Here is a 7,962-nt window from a genome sequence, read left to right as displayed (position 1 = left end):
GGCAACACCAGGGACTATATGGCCACCCCCCGCCCCTCCCCAGCCCCTCCTGTCCCTGGCCCCTGCCCCTGGCAGTGTAAGTGCCAGGCATGCGAGGCGGCCAGGAATGGAGGGGTGGGCTTGGGGAAATGTGGGGCCCTGGATAGGGCCCCTGCCTCTGCCCATTTCTCCTCCCCTCTGCACCAAAGGTCCAGGCTGGTCAGCATCACCAGCTTGCAGAGGAGTGTGCCCCTGGGTGGAGTACCAGCGCCCTCTGGTGGTCGTGATGGGGAAGCGCAGGCACGCCCTGGATGGGGACCTGGGCCAGTGCACAGGGGAGGGAGGCCCTCCGATCAGCTGGGGGCTGACCCAAATAAATATCCGAAGTGCCTCCAAGGAAGGGTCGTCCACAGGCCGCATGTGGACATGAAGACATGAAGGGTAAGTTAGTGTGGGCAGTGGCGCCCCCCTGCGTTCCCCGGCACCTGGCCTGGCTCCCTGCGGAGAGGGGTCACTTAATTCTCAGATGCCAGGGGTCAAAAAGGAAAACTAAAAGCTGCCGCGCTGGGGAAACTGAGCCTTTAGGGGGAACAAGGAGGTTGAGCTCCTGAGTGGTTGGAATGCTGAGGGTCCCAGGGCTCAGGCCCTGCAGAGGGCGGCCCATGGGGCCCTGAGACTCCGAGCAGCCCCGCCTATTCCTCTCTCCCAGGTTCTGTAATTTCATGTAAACAAGCCATGCACCCCTCAGGGCCAGGTCCTGAGCAGCCCGGTGGCCACACCTGAGCTGTTTATAGGCGGCTCCGTGTCGGCCCTGAAGTCTAGGCTTCAGTCAGAAACGAGCTTTTCCGGGTCAGAGACACGAGTTTAAAAGGCTGTCGTCTGCCTGAGCGCCAGGCGGAGGGCGCAGCCTCTGCTGTCAGGCAAATCCGGGGCTTCGCAGGTGGACCCCTGACCGCGGCCTGGCACTCACTGGCCACCCGGCAGGGTGCCCGCTCTCTCAAAGGCCCCAGCTCTCAAGGGCCTGGGAGCTGGGAACTCCCCTGGCTGGCCTTTCCCGCCTCCACCCCCACCCTCACCAGGACATCTGGTTCAGTGTGTGTCTGTCTGTGGGCCAGACCGGTGGATGCAGGCACGTGATGGGTGGCAGCTCTCCCTGAACGGAATGGATGGTGTCGTGAGGCTGGCCATACGCTGAGTTGGAATGTGGTCCAGACCATGCCATCAAGGACACCCAGATCCGGGGACCAGAGCGGCAGCTGCCACCGAAGAGCCAGCTGGGCTGTAACTGCCGTGCCCCAGGGTAGACCACACACAGCACCTCTTAATGCCACGTCTTCTCTGACGATAGGAAGGACGGGGGCAGGGGGGACCCTCAGACAGGCAGGGGGCCCTGGGGCACTGGAGGGGAGGCAGTGATGGTGACCGGGGCAAGGGATTGAGCGAGGGGGTGCACATCCCGTGGGAGCGGTGGAGCCTGGAGAGAGGCTGGCTGTTAGTGGTGAGTGTCTGGTTGGGTCCACAGGTCCCCGTTGGCACCAAGAGGCCGGTTTCGGGCACCAAGGAAAACCTTAAGGGATCCCCGCTCTGCCTGCCAGTCTCTTCACGCCCAGCGGGAAGCCACCTGCTGCCCCTGAGCCCAGCAGAGGGTGCAGCCCGCCCCCTCGGCCCTCTTCCTCTCCTTCCCGCCCTTGTCCTCCGTCGGTGACAGCGATTCTGAATCGGGCCTGAGGTTCTCGCTGCGCAAGTTGGACTGGAAGAAAGGAAAGCATTTTCCAAGGTCGCCCGCCCAGGGCAGGCGCCAGGGGCGAGTCTTCCACTGCGGGACACGGTTCATGGTGTTCGTTAACTCACCGGGCGGGGGCAGGAGAAGACCAGACCTCACACGGCCGCGCCCCCGGGGTCCCTGAAGGCAGCTGAGAGCACCAGCCAAGTTCTCAGAATGAACATGGCCATGTTCGGAGTTGGCCTCGACTGGGAAATGGGGTCACATGGAGTGGAAATGACTTTGACCTTTACTCACAATTGGAAATAAGTTATCCTAGCCTTGGGGTTTCACTGATTCATCGACTTGGCAATCCCACTTTCTTAGAGTGGACACCAAGGACATGGCCACAGACTGGCGTGTTTTCCAGTCGTTTCTACAATCGCGCAAACATGGCAGTGGCCTCCGCATCCACCGCTTAAGGAATGAAACCAATTACCTACTGTGTGCTGTCCAACAGACACCGCTCTGCTATGTGAGACGACACAAAACAGTCAGTGTCATGAGAAACTATTCACAACATACTATTACATGGGCGAAAGCTGTTTCCAAAACATTCCATACAGCGGGATCCCATTTGTGTGCAAGTGTGTTTGTATGCTGTGTGTGTGCATGTGTGTACATGTTTGCATGTGTGTTTGTGTGTGTTCCCATGCATGTGTGTATACATATGCATATGCATTCTTAGAAAAAATTGGGCAGGATACACACTGACATCTTCCCAGTGACTCTGGGTGGTGAACTTACCAAAAATAAAACATCTTAACTTGAAAAGGTCTAAAGTTTTTCGTGTTGTTTTGTGTCCCCTCCAAGCCCTTCCTAATGGCCTCGGTCACAGTCAGTCTGGGACAGTCACCGAGATGCTGCTGACCTGCGGCCGCGCGGGCCCTGCTGTCGCCCCTTCAGAGCCTGCCGTGGGCTGTTTAAAGGAGCATCGGCGAGGTGGCGCATCCCCACCTCCGAGGAAGCCCTCAGAGAGGGGCCCAGCAGGTCCGGGTGAAACGGATGGCGGGGTGTCCACCAACTGATGAGACTCGCCTTTCCAGACTCCAAGGCATCCCCCAAATATTCTCATTGTCGGGGCGACTCCCGGGCTGAGCTGAGAGCCAGGCTCTGATCTCAGATCCGCACGAGGCGAGCGGCGTCCTGACTGGGCCATGCCCGCGCTTCCGGCCCAGGCCCCCACATGTGATAGGAGGGGTCGGTCCCCAGACCGAGGTCGGGCCCAGCTCCGACATTCCTAGCTGGTCTGACCAGGTGCCTGGAGAACTGCGAGGTTCACTGGGGCAGCGCTGGGACCGGCTGGGTCTGTCCTTGCTCTGTCCTCGCAGTTGCTGCGGGAATGCCACGCGGGGGTCTCTCTGTAAAGAGTGAGCTGGTCGAGGAGCGAGTGAAGTGACTGAGTGACAGCGCGGGCACTGCCAGGCCGCCACTGCTGCCATGCTGGGCCCACAGGCCTAGCCCAGGGCAGCCGTGTCCCTGTCGTCAGGCGCCACCTGCTGGGCAGCTCTGAAACTGCCGTCAGGAAGACCACCCCCCCACACAGGGCCTTGGGGCTCTGACTCAGGAATCAGCAGAGAGGAGGGGCCCTCGGTCTTCCTGGGAAAGGGAGGGCCGCAGCACCCCACCTCCCAGGGACCGCTGCTGGGCTCACTGTCTTGGGGAAGAGCAGGGGCCTGACCCAGATAATCCGGCAGAGGCAGGGCGCTCAGGAGCCTCCCCCAGAGCAGAGAACCCCCAAACAGGTGAGGCAGAAGGAACAGCACCTGGAGACGGCAGATGAGGAGTACGCGCACGTGACAGCAGTTTCCTGGGACCCCTCACTTAATGTGGTCTTATGTTTTCAATAAAAAGGGAGGATTTTCAAAATGTGGGGCTCACTGTGAATTGTTTCTGTGCCTTCATAGGACTCCACAAACCAGCAGCACCTCAGGCCTGTGTCCCGCATCATGGCGGACGGTGCAGGCGGTCGTGGGGCTTCGGGAGCTAGGCGGCACATGGCACCTCGGCAGCCGATGTCGCCTGCTTCGAAGACGTGGAAATGACATGACGGGAGGAACTGGAGAGAGCAGTGACCAGATCAGCCATCGGGGAGAGCGCGACCCTCATCGGGAGGTGACCCTGGTAGGTGACCACGGGTGGGAGGCTCAGGCAGTTTCACCCCTGGTCCTTCCAAGGGTCTGGTTCTCAGGAAGCAGCATGAGAAAGGACCCTCCCGGCTCCCCCCTCCCCCCGCCCCCCCATGGCTCCCAGAGCTGGGGCAGGAGGCCGAGCAGCAGACCTCCCGGGCCGGCACCGTGGACAGGCCCAGGTGCAGGGACTTCGCTGGGGGCAGGCAGGTTCGGTCAGCAGGAGAGACACTGCAGCCTGGAACCTCGCTCCTGCCCGCCCGCCTCCGTGCCAGGACAGGGGAGGTCTGTCATCTGATCTACGCTCCCACCCGCCTGGTCTCAGCCCTGGGTCCTGCGCCTCACCACCAGCTCAGGGGAGGACACAGGCTCACCACTTGGTCAGCACCCAAAGCTGCCTTCCCATCTCAGATCCGAGTCCCTCCTCCAAGTCTCTGGGACCACAGGCTGGTCAACGCTGCCCGGCGCCCAGCTCATCTGTGCCGGTCCCGTCCCTGTGTGACCCCGAGGCGGGGGGACGGCCGATGCCCGTCTGGCCATCGTGGGGCTGAGGATCTCTGAGGGGCACAGCCAGGCTCAGGGCAGATCTTCTTGATTGGACCCAACTGAGACCACGGACGGCCGCTGCCCCTCAGCACGGTCCCCAGGCACATCGGGGGCAGGGACAGAGTGGAGTCACAGCGCCCGGGCCGCGGCCCGCCGCCCAGCGCCCTCCTTGGGCTCCCCTTCCGTGGCACTCGCTGAGCACGCCCGGCTTCCCTCCAGCCGGGACTGACACCATCTTCACACGTGGTCAGAGGACTCAGGCAGACTGGCCACGGGTGGCACCTTCAGCGACTCGGCCACAGCCCGGGACAGACATGATGGAAGGGCCCACATGAACTACTCCCGCCTCCCAGGGCCGTGAGGCTCTGCTTGTCACAACACCCTCGTGCCCACGGGGCCTCCATCGGCCCCCACGTGCCCGCCACGCGGGGACACCAGTGTGGAGAGGTGCACCTGCTCCCAAACCCAGACCCCCCCTTCTCCCTGACCCTGGGGGTTGTGGGCCGCCACCGAAGCGAAGGCCAGGTTTTAGACCAAGTGCCTTATGCGGGGACCAGGGACTAGCGCAGAGGAGACGCTGGGCGATTCAGATCCTTAGGTTGTAACTCCATCCCTGTTCAGTTTGTCTCCCGCTGTCGGCCTCCCCTCGCCTTCTTCCTTCCTGAGAAGCAAACGGAGGCCCTGGTCCTCACGCCGAGGGGGTGGGGAGACCTTCCAATGACGTCTTTGTCTGGGAAGCAGGGCGGGGGTGTTTGGAGGGTGCTGGCCCGTCGGTTCCACCTGTGCCAGAGTCCCCAGACTTAGAATACGTGCCGCAGGTGAGCCACTGTGGCGGGACCTAGGCCTCGACCCTGCAGCATGCTGTCCACTTAAAGGGGCGGCCTCACCACCCTCACTCCTGGGGGAGCACAGGGTTCCCTCCCAGGAAAGCCATGGGATCTCAGGCAAGGAGCCCCGGGCCCATCAGCTCCCGGGACAAAGGGAGACGCGCTCCTGGGGGCTATGGAGGTCACGTGCTCCAGCACCTTACTGCGGCCTCTTCACAGGTAAGCCCCTTTGTCCAGACAGAAAGGTGGGAGCAGTGAGAGCCGCCCACCCGAGTCCAGTGCTGACACCAACCAGGACCAGCCTGGGGACAGCGCCACCATGCTGTCTGTCCACGTGGGCGAGAGGCTCCGGTGAGTGTGAGCATGGTGCGGGCATCCGTGTGTGTGCGTGTGAGACAGAAGACACCTGGTTTCTTGAATGCTTCCTGTTTTTAAAAGATATTATTGATTTCAGAGAGGCAAGGAGGGAGATAGGAACATCAATGAGAAAGAACCACTGATGGGCTGCCTCCCGCACGCACCCCGACTGGGGATCAAACCCACACCCCGGGCATGTGCCCTGACCGGGAATCGAACCGTGACCTCCTGTCCACAGCTCGACCACTGAGCCACGCCGGCACACTGAGTAGGCTTGAATGTTTCCTTTATGTTTCCTGCAGTGCTTTGTTTTAAAAAACACTTCACTTTCAAAACAGGTTGTGAATTACGCCCAGTCTGTGCAACGTGGCCACTGCTGCGGTCCGCCGAGCAGGCGGCTGCACACGGGTGCGGGCCGGCCTGGGGAAGAGGACAACTCGTGTCCACCAGAAACCTGCTGTGATGCCGTTGCGGGTCCGCAGGCGCAGGCAGCCCTCCAGGGCTGAGACCGGGCCACCCCGCCCTCAGGCACCTGTGTCGAGGCCACGGCGGCGCCAGGGGACACCCAGGGAAAGAACAGCGTGTCCTCCGGGGACATGGCCATGCTGTCCACGGGGGAAGAGGCGGCTGGGACAAGTCTGAATGGACAGATAAAATAAAGGCTGCAGACAAAAGCAGAAACTTCAGATACTTTATTAACACATCTTGCACATTACAATACAGGTCAGAACACAGTCCAGCACGGAGTCACACAATGATACACAGCAGACATTGCCAACCCTCACTCCCGCTCTCCACATCTATCCCGAGAGGCTGTCCCAGTGACGGGCGCGTGGGAAGTGGGGTAAAGCGAGGCAGCACCCCCTGCCAACGGGAGTGCAGTGCACTCGGTAGGACGGACACACGAAGTAGGTCAACCCAGAGGAAGGAAGCAGTCGGCCGGCTCCGAGCACGCACGGCGCCCACAGCTTCACACGGGTCAGCGGAGCTGCCCACACCCGCTGCAGCGGCGCACTAGGTTGGGAAGGGTCCCAGGCAGCCTGAGCCGGCACCTCCCAGCAGAACAATAGGCGTGGCTACTACTAACACTGAACTCATGCAAAAGCGGTCCTGCAAAGTAGAGGGCAAAACAGAGGGTTAATGACACGCCAACGGCTGCGGCAGGACGCAGGCCTCCTGGTCACACTGCAAAGTAACAGAACCCAAAGTTATTCTCTCCAACCGGAGGCCTGGGGAGTAAGTCAGGCGTGAACCTGTCAAAGCAAAGCTGCTGGTCAACCAGGGGTCCACAGTGCACGAGCAGGGCAGCCCCGCCTCGCAAAGGAGGGCGTGGGCAGAGATGGGCACCAGGGGCGCAGGCGGAGGGAGGGCTCATCTGGAGAGAAGGCGGGAGGGCGGGGAGCAGAGGGGTTCGCGGCGAGTCCCAAGGAGGTAGGACCAGGAGGCCCGACCTGGCCCAGCCCCCCGAGCAGCAGGAGCAAGGAGAGAACCAGTTCAGAAATGAGAAAACATCAGCTGGGGACTTGGTTGTTGTTGAACCTGAAAATTAAACAGTGGAATTAAAGCCTTCGTTAAGACCCTCACAGAGGAAAGACAATTCGGGACCCCTCGCCTGTGAAAAGCAAAGCTGAGTTACGAAGTCCAAGGACCACCTGCTCGTCGGGCGGCAGTGAGTGCGCGCACAGAAGCCCTGCGTGGTGTCCGCCTCCTGCGGGACACAAAGCGATGCGGACAGTCCGGAAGCAGCAGCGCCCACGGTGCTCGGCCCGGGCTGGGAGCAGCGGGAGGAGCCCTGCTGAAACAGGCGCAAGGCAGCTGCCGGAGGCATTAGACAACGACACGCCGAAAACGTGAGAAGAACACATCTGCCCTCTGCGGAACCCACTGAAGTTTAAAAGCCACGTACCGTCTCTTTACGAAGGGCTTGTGCTTCTCCGCGTGCCTTTTAAAACAGTAAACGGAAGCACGCAGACACCCAGCCTGGGCCTCACATCTCAGTGCCAGAGGTGAAAGCGCTGCTCTGCTCTCGCTGTCCACCGACTTAAAGGGCTGCCTACCAAACACGGCCCCAAAAGAGGTACGGTTTGTAAATATTCTCTGGAAAGGAGGTCACTCCGCGTAAAGCCAATGACCCTTCCCAACCATCCATCAGCGGAAGGTACACCTGGGATCCAATATGGATCAGCGGGTTTTGCAGCTTCCAGTGCACAGAAGCACAGCACTTTAAGTGATAAAAATTAAATACTAGTAGGTTGCAAAAGAACCTTACTCAAAAATCCTTAGGATTTAATAGTAAATCAAGGCCACACGCCTTTGGAGAGTTCTTATTTAAGAATGTCCAAATAACACTTCACAAATTTTA

Source organism: Eptesicus fuscus, chromosome 14 (genome assembly GCF_027574615.1).
Source record: "Eptesicus fuscus isolate TK198812 chromosome 14, DD_ASM_mEF_20220401, whole genome shotgun sequence".
NCBI lineage: Eukaryota > Metazoa > Chordata > Mammalia > Chiroptera > Vespertilionidae > Eptesicus > Eptesicus fuscus.
The sequence above is the reverse complement of the archived record's forward strand: the minus strand, read 5'-3'. Positions refer to the sequence as shown.